At 44.3% G+C, this 17,053-nt stretch overlaps 1 pseudogene; it reads right to left on the bottom strand.

Annotated features, from left to right (window-relative positions):
- Positions 1 to 11,232: 11,232 nt before the first annotated feature.
- On the bottom strand, positions 11,233 to 16,993 carry LOC127680446 (single-stranded DNA-binding protein 2-like; annotated as a pseudogene).
- Positions 16,994 to 17,053: the final 60 nt, after the last annotated feature.

Genomic DNA, 17,053 nt, shown 5'->3' on the forward strand with positions numbered 1-17,053 from the left:
CTGCGTATCCCCCTCTCTGTCCTCCACCATTCAATTTTTCCTGTTAGAAAGTCTCCCACCCTACATCCGCACAACCCAGCCTCCACTCTGGTAACCTGACTGGATCACTGTGGGAGAGGGAGGGGGCAGGAAACAACAATCATTGTTTTAAGTGTTCCTGTTAGGGAGAAGAACAAGCATTTAAAGAAGCATGCAAATTTTACGTTTTCGGTGAGCTGTGTTTATTCTTTTTTTTTTTTTTAAGATTTATTTATTATTTGTAAGTACACTGTAGCTGTCCTCAGATACATCAGAAGAGGGCGTCAGATCTCATTACGGATGGTTGTGAGCCACCATGTGGTTGCTGGGATTTGAACTCAGGACCTTTGGAAGAGCAGTCGGTGCTCTTACCCGCTGAGCCACCTCTCCAGCCCGAGCTGTGTTTATTCTAAGCTGTTAGCAGCAAGATTCCACCTATTGTTTTTTTCCTTGGTGGGCTTTTCCCACCTGGGTGGAGGGGAGGAGCCTGCTCTGCTGACTGCCATTTGCTGCCATTTGCTCCAACTGGCAGGTCCTTCTTTCCCAGACCCAGCTCTGCCTTCCACTTCCTGCCTGGCTCATGGAAGTCCTGAGGGGAAGTGTAGATCAGGGACCTCAATTCCCAACTCCCAACAACAGCTGCACCTGGGTACTCAGAAGACAGGGAACCACAGCAATCATCCCAAACTCTGCTGTTTCCCACAGGGAAAATGTGGACCGAGGATCCATCCCCACTACAGACTGCATTTTGCCTCTCCCAAGTGGCTTGCCAGGGGCACTCTAGACACCCCAGTGGTGAGGCAGGATGAAGCCTGGCACAGGTTCTGCCACTATTCCTAGGAATCCTGTACTACCAGGTGAATGGCCAGGAGAAAACACTTCCAGCTTGGGCAAGTTTCCTCACCTTTGACCCCAAGGCCCAGATACTTCCTTTTCTAAGGAGCTGTATCTTTGGCTAGGGCAGAGAGTAGGTTTAGGATGGTACCAGCTGGATCCAGCTCTGGGGGCTCCCACCCCAGCCCCTCCCCCACCTCAGCACCAGTAGACACTAAACTGAGTTCACTAAAGATACCACAAAGCCACAGACCAGCTGTGATGGGGAAGGATTCTATGTCCCATGAGCTAGTGACTTTGCACTCTGTCACACAGTGATGCATATATATGGCGCCACACCCATGTCACTGGCAGAGCCAGACACGTGAGAATGCCTATATGGTCTCATGAGCATATCATATATGCCTTCATTCCAAAAGCCTTATCCATCGTAACCAAGACAATGACAAATCATCCATGACAAGGACCAGACCACCCTGAAGTGGGTAAGGTTAAGACAGGGCACAAGGAAGCTGGACTAAAGTACAGGTTAAAGCCAGGCAGTGGTGGTGGTGGTGGTGGTGGCGGTGGTGGCGGCAGTGGCAGCGCACACCTGTAAATCCCAGCACTCTGGGAGGCAGAGGCAGGCGGATTTCTGAGTTCGAGGCCAGCCTGGGCTACAGAGTGAGTTCCAGGACAGCCAGGGCTATACAGCGAAACCCTGTCTCGAAAAAAAAAAAGTACAGGTTAAGTCAGTCTCAGACTGTCCCTAACCTTGTCACTAAGGTCACATCATAGAACCATACAGTGTTTGGAATTGTGTCATGCACAGGTTCACATGTAATCTCGTTGCAATCCTGTAACCACATTTCAGCTGGGAACCAGGACAGGACACTGGGATCTCCAAATGCCCTTTCCATTGCTGGAACCTAGGCCTATCTAGACTGAGGAGCCAATTCTTGGATGTCTTCCACAGCTCCAGTCATGATCAGTCAAGTAAAGCAGTTCAAGAAAAGACAGGGAGAGGCTCTGGTGCACCTGGGGTGCCCCGGGTTCCACTGCCTGTAGCTCCAGGTTCTTCTAGCACCTAGTCCTGACCCCATTGAGACTTCCCAGGCCCCTAAGATGCAGCGGTTCACAGGTACTACTCAGGTCCAGGAGCTGTGGCTGGGCCGGGAAGGGACCCAGTGCTAGTTCACATTTATGTGCTGGTGCTGCCCCTCCCAACCTGTTTGTGCAGTCGCAGCTTCTGGCCTTGGATAACTACTGCAGGGTCAGGATACACACCTTCCTGCACCAACCTCAAATTGAACCAGTGGCTGGCTCCCGCACTACTGGTGGTGGTGATTGGCACCAACTAGATCCTTATTCCAAAAGTCAGTGTTTCAGTCCAACATGAGGGGGAGGGTGTGGGGGTGTTGATGCTCAGGGAGGCAAGGTGAGCTAGGTGGTCGTGACCTAAGTAGTGAGATGCAGATCAGTGGAACCCAAAGGGAGGAGGAGAAAGACGGGGTACAGGAGTTGGGTCAGGGAGGAGGCAGAACCCAGAAAGGAAGGTGGCATTTTGGGGGAGGGACCAATAGGCAAAGGTGAATCTGGAGGTGGATTAGTAGGGTGGAAGAGGGAAGAGGGCTCTGATTAGTGGGAGGCATGCTTGGGGCTCACATGTCTGCGGATGCAATCAACTAGAACATTAATCTCGACAATGGTGTTGGTATGTCTGATACTTGCCCTAAGGGGGCCACTATTTGCTAGTTGAGGCTACATGGATTCAGTGGCCCATCCCCCAGCCACATCTGAGATACACTATGTCTGACTCTGGCTCGTTGCTCTGAACCAGGTTCACCTCCTCCAGGAAACTTAAGGATGTCAGTGGGCTCCAGCTGGACTTCTCCAGCCATAGTGGAGCCCACTAAAGTACTACTACCAGAGCTTCACGATACCAGAGCAGTGATCTGGAGATCCCTGCTCGGTTGTGGAGTTTACAGATGAGAAACACATGCATTACTGGGACTTTCCTGGGAAGACACAGAGATCATCCAGAAGTGATTGTGTGATGGTACTGATGATAGACCAGACTCAAAACAGGAGTAGAGGCAAGGAAACACTTGGGGTGGGACAGGGACCCCCAAGAGTCCTAGGTGCCCAGGGAAGAAAAGATTGGTATCTGAGTTCTATTTGGGAAAAGCCACCCTTATGGAGTTCTGAGGAACTATAGTTTCCCCTGCTTCCATTCACAGCTGCAGGAAGAAAGAATCTGTGCCTGGGAAAGAAATAGGCTGGATACAAAACAGATCCCAAAGCTGTTTTGGGTCAAGAAGGGCATGAGTGGGAGTACAGGCAAAGCTGCTCTGGATCAGAACAGTTAACAATATGGTGTCTGAATTCTGTGATCAAACACCATGACTTGGGGAGAAAAGGGTTTACTTCAGTTTACAGCTTATGTAATTATGAAGGGAAGCCAAGACAGGAACCTGGTGGTAAGAACAGAAACACAGACCATGGAGGAATGCTGCTCACAGGCTTGCTCCTTATGGCTTGCTCAGCCTGCTTTCTTATGTCATGCAGGACCACGGGCCTGGGCCCTACCACATCAATTATCAGGAAATTTCTCTCACAGACTTACCTACTACTGAATTGAGTGGGAAGCTGTAAGGAAAAGGGCTCTTGACCACCAGGATACGTTTCTCCTCAGAGCTGTAACACTTACAGGGACATTTTCTTATTGAGATTCTCTCTTCCCAAATAACTGTAGCTTGTGCAATTGCCCCCCCCCCCTGTACCACACACACACACACACACACACACACCCAACACACATAGCTTTTTGTGAACTGAAGAGCCTAGGCATACTTGTGCTAAATATGTTAAGGGACATGGGAGCCAAGAGATTCAGTGGGGTAGGACTGCAGACTCTTAGCTTAGGGATTTCTCACTCTTAGCATACATAGACTTGGGGACTCTGACCATCCTGACCTATAACTGTTACCTGGATGATGCTGTATTTCAGTTCCTTCTGAGCCCTGGGTCTGATGCTCAGCCATGTTGCACAGCCACCTTCAACTGCAAGTTGCAATTCTGGCCATTGTCGGAAGCACTTGTTCTAGGGAACAGTGCTTTACATCAGTTTGCCCATATGTTCTACAGAGCAACGCACACACACATGCAGTCACCCATTTCTCAGGACCTTCCTTTATCCCAGTGTTCCACAGCTGTCTCCAGCTGTCTCTAGAAGCAAGGAGTAAGGCATTCTTGCTGCCATCTGAACAGATGGAAACTTCAGCATGACTCCATTGATACCTCACCTCCTCTTATCCAATATCCTTGGGCTCCTGTCCCAACCCCAGAGGATAAGAGTACAATATGGACACTTGTGGAACCATCTCCAATTTTTCCTAGAAGCCCCATGTAGCCTTCCTACTAGGGTCCTTAGGCCAATTGAGTTCCTTCATACCTCACAGCCTTAAGAGGCTAGCAGGGAGATTGTGTAAGCTAGGAAGGGCCTGGATAACACCCTCAACAGGGATGGGAAAAATAAAAATAGTTAATTCCTGAGGTAAAACCAGAGTTCTGTGTCTCTGTGTCTATCATTGCTCTCATTTCCAGGCCCCTGTGCTACTCACTGCTGCAATGGCCAGGACAAGCGGTACCTATGAATAAAAACTGGAAAGAATCTGTGTCTGCAAAGACCAATTGGTTAGAATTGCAGTCTTGTGAGGAAACTGGAAGGCCTACAAACTAATTGGTTTACCTTGGGCTACTCGTAGTCCTCTGAACAGCCATTCCTTGCCCACTTCTTTTGGGGAACTAAAATCATGACTAATGGATAAACGCTTCTTAGAATCCATTTTTTCCCTCTTATTAACTTAGTAAACCACTAGCTTCTACCAACCCAAAAGCTCAGATATTCTCTTGGGCCTATAGAACATCTCCCATCTCACTCATGTTAACTGCTTCTCTGATGTACCGATGTTGCAATTTCCTAGGGTGGAAGGTGTGGACAACCCTAGGAGCAAGAAGTAGTCCTTATTTATTTATTTATTTATTTATTTATTTATTTATTTATTTATTATTGTTATTGTTGTTATTGTTTGGATTTTGTTTTTGTGAGACAGGGTTTCTCTGTATAGCTCTGGCTGTCCTGGAATTCACTCTGTAGACCAGGCTGGCCTCAACTCAGAAATCCACCTGCCTCTGCCTCCCAGAGTGCTGAGATTACAGGCATGCACTACCACCACCCGGCTAGAAGTAGTCCTTTTTAAATCAAACAATTCTTGTTTTCCACATTGGCCCAAGATGACCTGAGCTAAACTGAATGATCAAGGGAAAAGAGTGTCTCCATATATTACTAGGGTACACACACACACACACACACAGAGAGAGAGAGAGAGAGAGAGAGAGAGAGAGAGAGAGAGAGAGAGAGAGAGAGAGACTTGAAATGGGTAAGAAACACTATATCTCTTTACTTTTTTGTTTTTGTTTTTGTTTTTGTTTTTGTTTTTGTTTTTGTTTTTGAGACGGGGTTTTTCTGAGTCCTGGCTGTCCTGGAACTCACTTTGTAGACCAGGCTGACCTCGAACTCAGAAATCTGCCTGCCTCTGCATCCCAAATGCTGGGATTAAAGGTGTGTACCACCACTGCCCAGCGTCTCTTTACTTTAAAAAAAAATGATTTATTTATTTATTTTATGTATATTGGTGTTTTGTTTGCATGTATGTCTGTGTGAAGGTGTTGAATTCCCTGGACCTGAGTTACAGACCGTTGTAAGCTGCCATGTGGGTGCTGGGAATTAAACCTGTATCCTTTGGAAGAGCAGTCAGTGTTCTTCTTAACCACTGAGCCATCTCTCCAGGCCCCATGTCTCTTTACTTAATCATATGTTTTTGTTTTTGTTTTTGTTTTGTGAGACAGAATGTCTCTATGTAGTCCTGGCTTGTCCTAGAGCTTCCTATTTAGACCAAGAATTCATGGAAATCTTGTAGCATCTCAAATGTTGAAACTAAAATTGTGTGGCGCCACACCCAGTTTCTTGGATGTACACATCTTTTTTGTTGTTGTTGTTGTTTTGTTTGGTTTTTTTTTGGTTTTTTTTTTTTTTTTGAGACAGGGTTTCTCTGTGTATCCCTGGCTGTCCTGGAATTCACTCTGTAGACCAGGCTGGCCTTGAACTCAGAAATCCACCTGCCTCTGCCTCCCAAGTGCTGGGATTAAAGGCCTGTGCCACCACTGCCCCACACCCAGTTTCTTAATCATATGTTAAAGTTAAGAGGATTTAAAATAAAGAAAGATAATTTAGATTAATATATATACACTATTATTGAGCATAATCCATGGTTCTCAGAAGAGGGAATATTAGACTCTGAGAATAGAATAGAAATAAAATAGAAATAGAATGGAAAGAACTATAAAATGAAACTATAAAATGAAAACATGGACAAGCTTGAACAGCTCCTATACAATTCTTTAGTATTTGGAATGCTGATAGTTTGAAGGCCCTGTGAGAAATCTAAAATGTCCTCCAAGGTTCAACAAAAATTAAAATTCCTTGTCCTACCTTGGCAACCAAGCATGAAGCCTTTAGTTCAAATGAAATTGACAAAGATAAAAAAGAAAAAATATTATCCATTTATCTATTGCTTTTTCTTTTGTTTTTTAAAGATTTATTTATTATATGCAAGTACACTATAGCTGTCTTCAGACACTCCAGAAGAGAGCATCAGATCTCATTATGGATGGTTGTGAGCCACCATGTGGTTGCTGAGATTTGAACTCAGGACCTTCGGAAGAACAGTCAGTGCTCTTAACCATTGAGCCATCTCACCAGCCCCCATATCTATTGCTTTTTCAAGACAGGATTTTTGTGTGTGTAGCTTTGGCTGTCCTAGAACTAGCTCTGTAGGCCAGGCTGGCCTTGAACTCAGAGATCCATTTGCCTCTGCTTCCCGAGGGCTGAGATTAAAGGTATGCGCCACCACCGCCTGGCAAAATATTTTTAAAATCCAGAGAATGGGTGAAACAAGGTAATTTTAAGGAAATGGTTAAATCAGACTTCACAGGAGTGACCACAGATTACAAATTATCTCCTTTACAATAAGCTTATAAATTTTCATCTCCTTACATATCATGCATGCACAGTAGGGGCCCAGTTGCCCTACTGCTAATGTTCTGACTTCATCACAGAGTTCAGCAGCCCTTCTACCCACAACAGCAACAGCAAACAGGCTTTCACCACCAGCTGCTTCCAAGAGGCTGTCTAGCAAGCCTATCTATAGTTAAAAGAAAGTTTGCTGGGCTTGTGAGATGGCTCTGTGGGTAAGAGCACCGACTGCTCCTCCAGAGGTCCTAAGTTCAAATCTCAGCAACCATATGGTGGCTCACAACCATCTGTAATGAGATCTGACCTCTTCTGGTGTGTCTGAAGACAGCTACAGTGTACTTGCATGTAATAAATAAATCTTTTAAAAAAAAAGTTTGCTTTCCTCTTTAAAACATTCTGGCTTTGTAATAACTTTGAGTGCAAAGGATGGGTATGTTGCGTGCTGATAATAGAAAATTTAAAACTTTAAAAAGCTTGATAACTGAGACTTGCGAATTTTAAAAAGCTTCAAAACTGAGGCTCAATAACCTACTAGCCCTCAACTAATTAATAAAAAACAAAAATGATGGAGCTCACCAACTGCCACAAGGACTTTAGTAAATAAATAAAAATAAATAAAAGTCCATGACTTTTAGATACACTTAGGGGCTTCTTCCACTAATAGACAAAACCCTGTAGAGACCTTTATGGACTTTGGTAATTTTCTACAATAAACTATAAAAACAAAAATAAAAACAGGACAATAAAGAGATTGCTACCACATTATTTCTTGCAGTGACTTGTGAAAATACAAATTCTGACAAGGCCTCTAAATGTTTCAAATATAAAAATCAGGCCTTACCTTTCCTAGCATTAATAGGCTTCTTACTGAGATAGGTAAACTCACAAACGGGTTTCAGTGTAAAAGCAAACTCAAAACTACCATGCTGTTGTTACTGACTTAAAATTTGTTTTTACTACCCCTTACAGCCTAGTAATGAAAAGAATTTACTTTTCCAATGTCTGCTCTCAATACTCAAACATCTATGCTTCACGGCATTAAGAAATAATGGTCTAGCCGGGCGGTGGTGGCGCACGCCTGTAATCCCAGCACTCTGGGAGGCAAAGGCAGGCGGATTTCTGAGTTTGAGGCCAGCCTGGTCTACAGAGTGAGTTCCAGGACAGCCAGGGCTACACAGAGAAACCCTGTCTCAAAAAAACCAAATTCAAAAAATTGGAAAAAAAACAATAAAAAAGAAATAATGGCCTACAGTAAACCATTAATAAAATGATCTTTTTTTTCTAAGATTTATTTATTTATTTTATGTGAGTACATTGTAGCTGTCTTCAGACACACCAGAAGAGGGTGTTGGATCCCATTACAGATGAGTGGAATTGAACTCAGGAGCTGGGCGGTGGTGGTGCACGCCTGTAATCCCAGCACTCTGGGAGGCAGAGGCAGGCAGATTTCTGAGTTTGAGGCCAGCCTGGTCTACAGAGTGAGTTCCAGGACAGCCAGGGCTACACAGAGAAACCCTGTCTCAAAAAAACCAAATCCCAAAAACCAAAAAAAAAAAAAAAGAACTCAGGACCTCCGGAAGAACAGCCAGTGCTCTTAACCACCAAGCCATCTCACAGGATGAAAACTACTGGTTTATAAGATTGCTAATTGCTATTCTAGCAGTTACTAGAATCATAATTGATACCACTGAAGGAACATTGATTCTCAAACAGAAATACAAACAGCTCAATTTACCGATAAGCTAGTTAAAAATGTTACCATCTGTAATGGGATCTGATGCCCTCTTCTGGTGTGTCAGCAACAGTGTACTCACATACATAAAATCAATCTTTAAAATAAAGATGTTTGGAGAAAAAAAATCCTGTGCAACACGCTGCAGCTTCTAGTGCCATTAAGATGAACAAATATGTGATGGAGGGATGGGAAAGATGTGTGCATTGTGGAGAAGGATAGAACCAGAGATGTAACATGAGAAAAGGCTGTAGTGGACAAGGGAACAAGTTGTTACCAAGTAGGGCCAGCAGGGTGGAGAGCAGTAGACTGAAGCTTGTGCAGACTCAGACACTATTGATCACCCTGGCTCTGAGCAAGGGCAGGGTGTCCAAGATGAAGAATGGCTTATGTTTGGGATGGATCTCCTTGAAAGACCTCTGTGTCCTGCTGCCCAATGGATGCCATATTGATATTTGTGATCTATGTTGTTGTTTCACCCTGAGTTGAAGCCTAGATTTTATATAGATATCAGTGGTCTGGACTGCTACTGGAGACCATATTGATGTTTGAGGCCCAAGCAATTGCTTGTAAAAGTTGCTTTTATTTGCCTGATGTAATTGTCTCCAAAGCATGCTGCTTCAGTCTGCTAACCTAGGCCTAGCCTCTGTAAAATCTTATCTAGGCCTCGAATGTTTTCAACCTTCAAGACTTACTACTAAATAAGCTCACCCCTTCCTAGTTGTGGCTGGATGATTCAACTGAGCAGTTCTGGCTCAAACTCCTCTCCAAACTGACTGATTCAATATGCCTTCTCTGTGTGTGTGTCTCTCTCTCCTGAATTGCTCTGCTTAATCTCAAACTAACCCTAGCAATTTGTCTTAATTCTCTGGCCCATTCTATCTTTACCTGTGTCTAGCTTGTTATCTCTTCAATTTGTCTCTGTAAAACTCTTCTGGTAAAATTGCCTCCTCTCTCTCCACACTGCTAAGTAGCTTCCTTGTCTTCTCTCTTCTAGTGAGAGTAGGGCTTATCTTTGTTGTTGTTGTTGTTGTTTTTGTTTTTGTTTTTTTCGAGACAGGGTTTCTCTGTGTAGCCCTGGCTGTCCTGGAACTCACTCTGTAGATCAGGCTGGCTGGCCTCGAACTCAGATATCTGCCTGCCTCTGCCTCCCAAGTGCTGGGATTACAGGCATGTGGCACCAGGCCCAGCTCAGGGCTTATCTTATTCTGTCTAATCTTTCTGATTCATCACTTTGTCTGCCACTTAATTATGCATCCCTTTTAAACATAGGTGCTTCCTTCTACAAATTAACTTTACCTTTGTTGTTTAGGACTAAAGGTATGTAGAAAGAGTATGTCTGTATTCCAGCTACAGGGAATAAAGGTGTGCACTATGGGCTGAGTGACACAACCAGAAATAGGTTTTCTTAGCATAACACAATCTTGGCATTCACAGTGTGATCAAATATTCTGCAACAACTACTGAAGACCATGTTGATGTGTGTGGCCTGCACAACCATCTAAGTATAGGTGGTGTGTTGATGTCTGTGGTCCATGCTGCCACCAAGGGCTAGGTTGAGGCCCATGGTCCTGCTGCAGCCATAGGCCCTGTTGATGTCTATGATCTGTGTTACCAAAGGTCATGTGAATGTTTGTGGTCTGTGACAACCCTGAATCCATGTAGATGTCCTTCGGCCATGTGGCCACTGGGGGCCATGTTGACGTGAATGGCCTGTGTGGCCACCTGAGGCCATGTTTATATCCCTGGTCTGTGCTACCTGAGAACTATGTTTAGGTCTGTTGAAGTGGAAACTTAAGGGTTCTTTGGAAAGTCAGTTGTGTTGACTGGTGTTTTGCTGGGGTAAACATGTTTAGCTGAAGTGGACACAGGTAAAAGGCTAAGGCAGAATTGTGAAGGAATGTTTAACTGAAGCAGACACAGAAGAAAGGATTTCTGCCAAAACAAGCATGTGAAAGGACACATGATTCTTCGCTAATGACAGCCATGTATTGGTCTGCCTTACATTCATAGTTGACAGGATTCCATAGACAGAAATGCACCAAAAAACTGGTGGCATGCTGCAGTTTCTTGCTGCTTCTGCGGACTTGGGCTGATTTGCAGAGTGACATTAGCTGAGACAGAAACATGTGCTGAGGCAAGATCCGTGGAGGACACATGCTGTTTGGAGGGAATATAAGAAGAAATCAACAGACAGTGATGGAGGCTGAGCTAGGCTTGCTTATAGAGCTTGCTGTCCAATGCTTGTTGATCTTGAATTTTCACTGATCTTCACTTTGCTGAGAGAGGCAAAGCCAAGAACTTCTTGAGTTCCTGTTGGCCCTGGTCCCTCCTGCTGACTGGTGCTGAGGCTGAAGCCTGGTTGTCTCTATTAGGTAGTGCCACCGCTGATGATTCTGTTTGCTATCCCAACTCTACTGAACTGGAAAAATTAAAGTTACAGTTTATGGTCCTGATGCAGCCAGAGGCTGTGTTGATGGTCACATCCCATGTTACCACCAAAGGTCATGTGAATATCTGTGGTCTATGCTGTTGCCTAAAGCCATGTCCATGACCATAGCTGGTGCTGCCACTAAGGACCAATGTCCATGCTGTGGCCAAGGGTCATGTAGATGTCTGTGGCCTGTGCTACCACTTGAATCAATGTAGATGTCTGTGGGTCATGCTGCCATAGGGGGTCATGCTGGTGGTGTTCATGGCTCATGTTGCTACTGAGGGCTATGGTGGCATTCGTGGCCTGTGCTCCAGCAGAGGAGTGTGCTGATGTTTGTGGTCTATACTGCCACCGGAGACCATGTTGAGGTTCTGTGGCCTGTGCTGATACCAGAAGCCATGTGGACATCCATGGTCTGTGCTGTCGCCAGAAACCATGTGGAAGTCCATGATCCGTGCTCCCACTGACTGTAAAGGGCAAAGAAGCTTCTTTTGCAGTGGTATCAATCACTGCAGACTTAACAGTTGAGGAAAAAAGACATGAGGCTTCTGTGACAACCCTTACTCCACCTCATAAAGCAACAGCCTAGACAGGAAGCCATTGAAGAGATTTCTGAAAAACTGTGATAAAGATGAAGTGTGTACAACTGATGACTCCTGGTGGGGGTTAGGTTGGGGAAGGGGCTAGCCACTGGGAATTTAACCATAGTCCAATGAATATAAAGGCAACACAAATTGGACCTGGTTTTTTGGATGAAGAGGTCACAAGGGGTGGGGATGGGGGTCTACCTGGGAGAACTTGGAAGTGAATGTGATCAGGATGCATTATGTGAAATTCTCAAATAATCAATAAAAATATTATGTTTGAAAAATTCTCCCGTTTTACTATTATCTCTTGGAATTCCCAGCTGGTTACTCAGGCTCATATTAGTGAGAGAATTCTTGGAAATACTGCCCATATCTTCTGAGTCTAAACAGTCATTCTGTAGCTGGGATCCGATGCCCTCTTCTGGTGTGTCTGAAGATAGCGACAGTGTTCTCACATATACAAAATAAATAAAATCTTTAGATAGAGGAAAAGAAGGATAGATGGGAGGGAGGGAGAGAGAGATCTGAATCTATTTTTTTTTCTTTGAAACAAAGTACAACCAATCTCCCAAATGACCAACAACTATCAACCCTACCTGTCATTTATATCTAGCATTTATATACCTGTTGTGCCAGGGAAATGTTAGTGATCCCCAAAAACACACACAGTAGCCAATCGGATGCAACTCACAGCAAGGTCTTTATTCTATTTGAGCTATCTCTGGGCTCCCCTAATGCATCACCATCACACAGGACGATTTTGGAGATAGGGGAGCCCCAAATGTCTACTGGGGGCAAAGCTTAATAGTAAGCAGCAAGTGGGGAATATGTGTGCAAGCATTTAATTGGAAAGCTGCTGTGGCCTTTAAGATAAAGCTGGTTCTGGGAGTCATTTCATAATCTTAACTTCTGCTCCCCTCTGCATTGGTGGTCGTTAGGCAACAGGTGGCCTTGTAACCTGGGGTGCAGGTTTGTTGGGGGAATAACCTGGAGACACTGGTCTTGTTGTGGGTATAACCTGGAAACGCTGGTCTTGGGGATTAACCTAGAGACTGGAGCTAGGCTCAGGTTCTGTTGGGGGGCAACTTGGAAGCTAATGCTAGGTCCCAACCTTTTAGTTTATCTGAGTTCAAACTTAGGTCATGTTCTCTAAAACTGAGTCTGAATTTAAAAGATTTCACATCTCAATATCCTTTGAAAAGTTCCCAAAATTCCAAATGTCAAACAATCACAGAAACTATATGTAGCTGGCAAAACCATGCTTCTGCTAGAGCACGAGCCAAATCATTGTCAGCTGCTACAGACAATCTGAAGCAGCCCCATACCCCCACACTTGGGACTAAAATGAAAACATATTCTTACAATATTTCTGTGTTTTTTTAAATAAAAGAACCCAAAATTCCAGAATTGTCACTATACCATTCATGTGATAAGACTATATTCCTTTTAATATTCTTGGGGCCATCTTATCTAGAGCCCAATGGAAAATTAGATGTGTTAGGCCCAGGAGGTACTGCATTCATTAAAATGATCATGTTATCTTAGAGTTGGTTAATTCTTCTGTACTAGGTTTGATGGCCCTCTACATCCTGGAAGACCTACTTAATCCCTAGGAGACACTGAGGAATTTGATATAAAATTGGCATTTGTTGGATTTGGCCAAGGTGTTCCACCAACCAGACCCATGTTCATTCCATGCATTCCAGTGGCACCTAAAGTATTCAGTAGAGGTCTCATTCCATCTCTATAATTCTGTAATCCTAAAGGCACCATTCCTCTTATAAGAGTCATTCTCTGCATTTGCTCACACATGCTTGAATGTCTTTATTGTTGTGTGGGTTCATTATGCTGAGGGGTAATGGCTGACTTTCTGGGACACCTCCCTGTCAAAATGGTGACCCCAAACAAAGGCATGCAGGTCTTCTTCTAGGGAACTGGGGGAACTTTGTAGGAGGATTAGGTAATCTAAATTTTCATTAGTGAGTGCTAGGGGGTCACAGGTAGCTAGTAGTCTGTGTCCTTATGTCATGAATGTTTAACCATGGGATGAGATAAGGCTGTCCAGCACAGATAGACCATTCTGAGATAAGATATTTTCTCATTTTTGTCCCCAGGCAGTTCTTTGGGAGGGGGTTATGACCTTGTTTCTGGATTTTATGGTCTGTTCCTGGAGCTGGTACCTTATGCCTTCTTTTCAAAATCAGGCCTAGTTTTTAAATGGAGACAAATGGGGTTTATGTTGTCATTCAGACCTCCTAGTATGCCATTTTCTCTAGGGCATGTGGACTGTGCCACAAGAGGAACTGGCAGAGAACTGGTAAGGTGGAGTATGTTTAAACCCGGGAAATCTCAAAAACTTGAGACCAGCAGGAGTGGGCTTAACTCTCTCCCCATTTCCATGCCTGCCTTAGAGCACTTAACCTGGAGATCCAGCCAGGTGGTCACAGGCAGGTAGTCACATACCCAGCACCTGGAACACCTCTCCGTGCTAATGAGGCATCTCAATAGCCTTAGTCTTCAGCCAATGACTTCCCCACACTGGATATTCTCATGACCCTCTCCAAAACTATATAACCCTTGATTCACCCTGAATAAAGGGTATGTATTCAAACCTAGCTCCAATTAAGAAATATAAACAAGTTAAGACTGTCTCAGAGAGTTGCTTCATTAAAGATCTTCAGAGAAATCCTTCTTCACTTAAAGAAGTCATAACACTAAGATTCTTGGTGAAGCCCCCCCCCCCACACCTCACTCCATCCCCAACCAGACCCAGATTCTGCTCATCCCAGACTCCACTTCACCCCTTCTTGGTCTGGCAGTAGCTGCAACTATTACTTGGAAGGGAAGAGACAGACAGACCCTACCCATTCTGGACTTCATTCTCTCCTCTCTGAGCCAGTATGCTGTGTTCATTCAGACACCTACCAGGAGAGGTGGAACCCAGAACTATTCCTCCCTGTCCTCCCCCTTGGGTTGGGAATTGCTGCAGCACTATCATCATAGAAGACATTTGCTTCACTTGAATGTTCACAGCAATTTCTGGAGCTGCGAATAGAGATGCCAAGATACATACCACCAAGAACATAAGAATCCTGGTGGTTCCCCCAAAGTGATGTTTTCCCCCATCTCATCTCTGATTAAAATGTATGGGTCAATTTCTGAGCTCCTACAATGGAGCAGATATTCATACATGTACAGTGCTAACTTCTCCCAGGCCTGGCTATTAGATGTTACTCTGGTCTTTGCTGTACATGCTTGGGCAAAGAGAAGCTCCCATTATCACTCCACTTGTCAAACCATCACAGCCTCCCTTTGCTCATTCTTTTTTGTTTGTTTGTTTGTTTTTGTTTTTTGTTGTTTTGTTTTTCGAAACAGGGTTTCTTTGTGTAGTTCTGGCTGTCCTGGAACTCACTTTGTAGACCAGGCTGGCCTCGAACTCAGAAATCCACCGGCCTCTGCCTCCCAAGTGCTGGGACTAAAGGCATGTGCCACCACTGTCCAGCCCCTTGCTCATTCTTGTTTTGTTTTCTGTTTTTGTTTTTGTTTGTTTGTTTATTTTGGTTTTTTGAGACAGGGTTTCTCTGTGTAGTCCTGACTGTCCTGGAACTCACTCTGTAGACCAGGCTGAACTCGAACTCAGAAATCCACCTGCCTCTGCCTCCCAAGTGCTGGGATTACAGGCGTGCACCACCACACCTGACTCCCTTGCTCATTCTTGATGTGAACCCAGAGTCCTGTGTCTCTGTCTATCATTACCTTTCCAGGTCCTTCTGATAACCACTAGTGTGTTGGCTACAATAATGGTACTTTATCACAGTAACAGAATCTCTAAGAGAAATTGATACCAGAGTTGTGGTCTATTGTTATGATAGACCTGATTATGTTTGGGGTAGAACTGTGGAAAGACTTCTAGAAAAGCCATTAAGTGTTTAGAATATAATGAGCTGTTCTGGAAACTTAGAAGATAATGCTGAGAGTAGTGCAGATGGTGGATGGTTGACAAGTGATATTTTGAATTAAGAATTTGTGGTTCTGGTCAGGGGGAACTTAAGATTCTTCTGTGATTAACAAGAGACCAGCACCACTGGAATAAAACCTTTGCTTTTCTGGGACAATGGATGCTGGTCATCTGGGACTGCAGAATCAGCTATGATTAACAAGAGACCAACATCACTGAGGCAAAATCTTCTGGGAAGTGTATCTCAGGATCAGCATATGGAGGATGTGGTCCAGAGGTAGCCAAGGCTTATAATGTGTAAGAGTCTCCAAGGGGTATTGATTTTGAAGGCATGAAGGAGTCTTGGAGAGCCGCAGAGATTTGGCACTGGGAGGCAAGCCTAGAGTCCTTGAAGAGAGTGTAGAAAAGGCTATTGATTAAAGTACAGGCCAGTTGCAGCAGAAAACCCTGGTGGTTTTTGAGATGCTGGTACTCTGGGATGTCCACCAAGAACAACAGGCATGGAGTGGAGCTGGTGTGCTGCAGATGGCAGGCCTGAGAGGTAGAGCTAGCTGCTCAGGCCCTTTGGAAGCCAGAAGATTATGTATGGGTCCCAGATGCCAAGCACTGAACTCTCAACACTACTGAAGTTTGGTTTTGCTTGAATTTGATTGTGATTGTATTCTGGGTCTTTCTTCTGGAATAAGAAAACATTTGACCTACCTTTTATTTTATAGAAGACTTTGAGGGCTGGAGAGATGGCTCAGTGGTTAAGAGCATTGACTACTCTTCCGAAGGTCCTGAGTTCAAATCCCAGCAACCACATGGTGGCTCACAACCATCCGTAACAGGATCTGGAGTGTCTAAAGGCAGCTACAGTGCGCTGGGCAGTGGTGGCGCATGCCCAGCACTTGGGAGGCAGAGGCAGGTGGATTTCTGAGTTCAAGGTCAGCCTGGTCTACAGAGTGAGTTCCAGGACAGCCAGGGCTACACAGAGAAACCCTGTCTTGAAAAAACAAAACAAAACAAACCAAAAAGACAGCTACAGTGTATTTACATATAATAAATAAATCTTAAAAGAAAAAAAAGAAGACTTTGAGCTTTTAAGGAGTTTTTTTAGTTTTAGTTTTACAGAGATGTTGAAGTTTTAGAGACTTCGGATATTTTAGAGAGATTTATTAGAGATGGAACTTTTAAAGACCGTGAGACTTTTACAAATTTGTATGTTTCATATTGTGTGTGTAGGTGCTGCTGAGGCCAGAAGAGGACATCCTGTCACCTGGAGCTGTAGTTACAGGTGCTGCACACCAAATTCCAGTACTTCCAAACTCAGGAAGAACAGCAAGCGCTCATAACCATTGGGCCATCTTTCCATTCATACCCTATTTTTGTTATTGCTATTTGTTTGTTTGAAACAAGGTCTCATTATGTAGCT

The sequence above is a fragment of the Apodemus sylvaticus genome, chromosome 3 (genome assembly GCF_947179515.1).
Source record: "Apodemus sylvaticus chromosome 3, mApoSyl1.1, whole genome shotgun sequence".
Lineage (NCBI taxonomy): Eukaryota > Metazoa > Chordata > Mammalia > Rodentia > Muridae > Apodemus > Apodemus sylvaticus.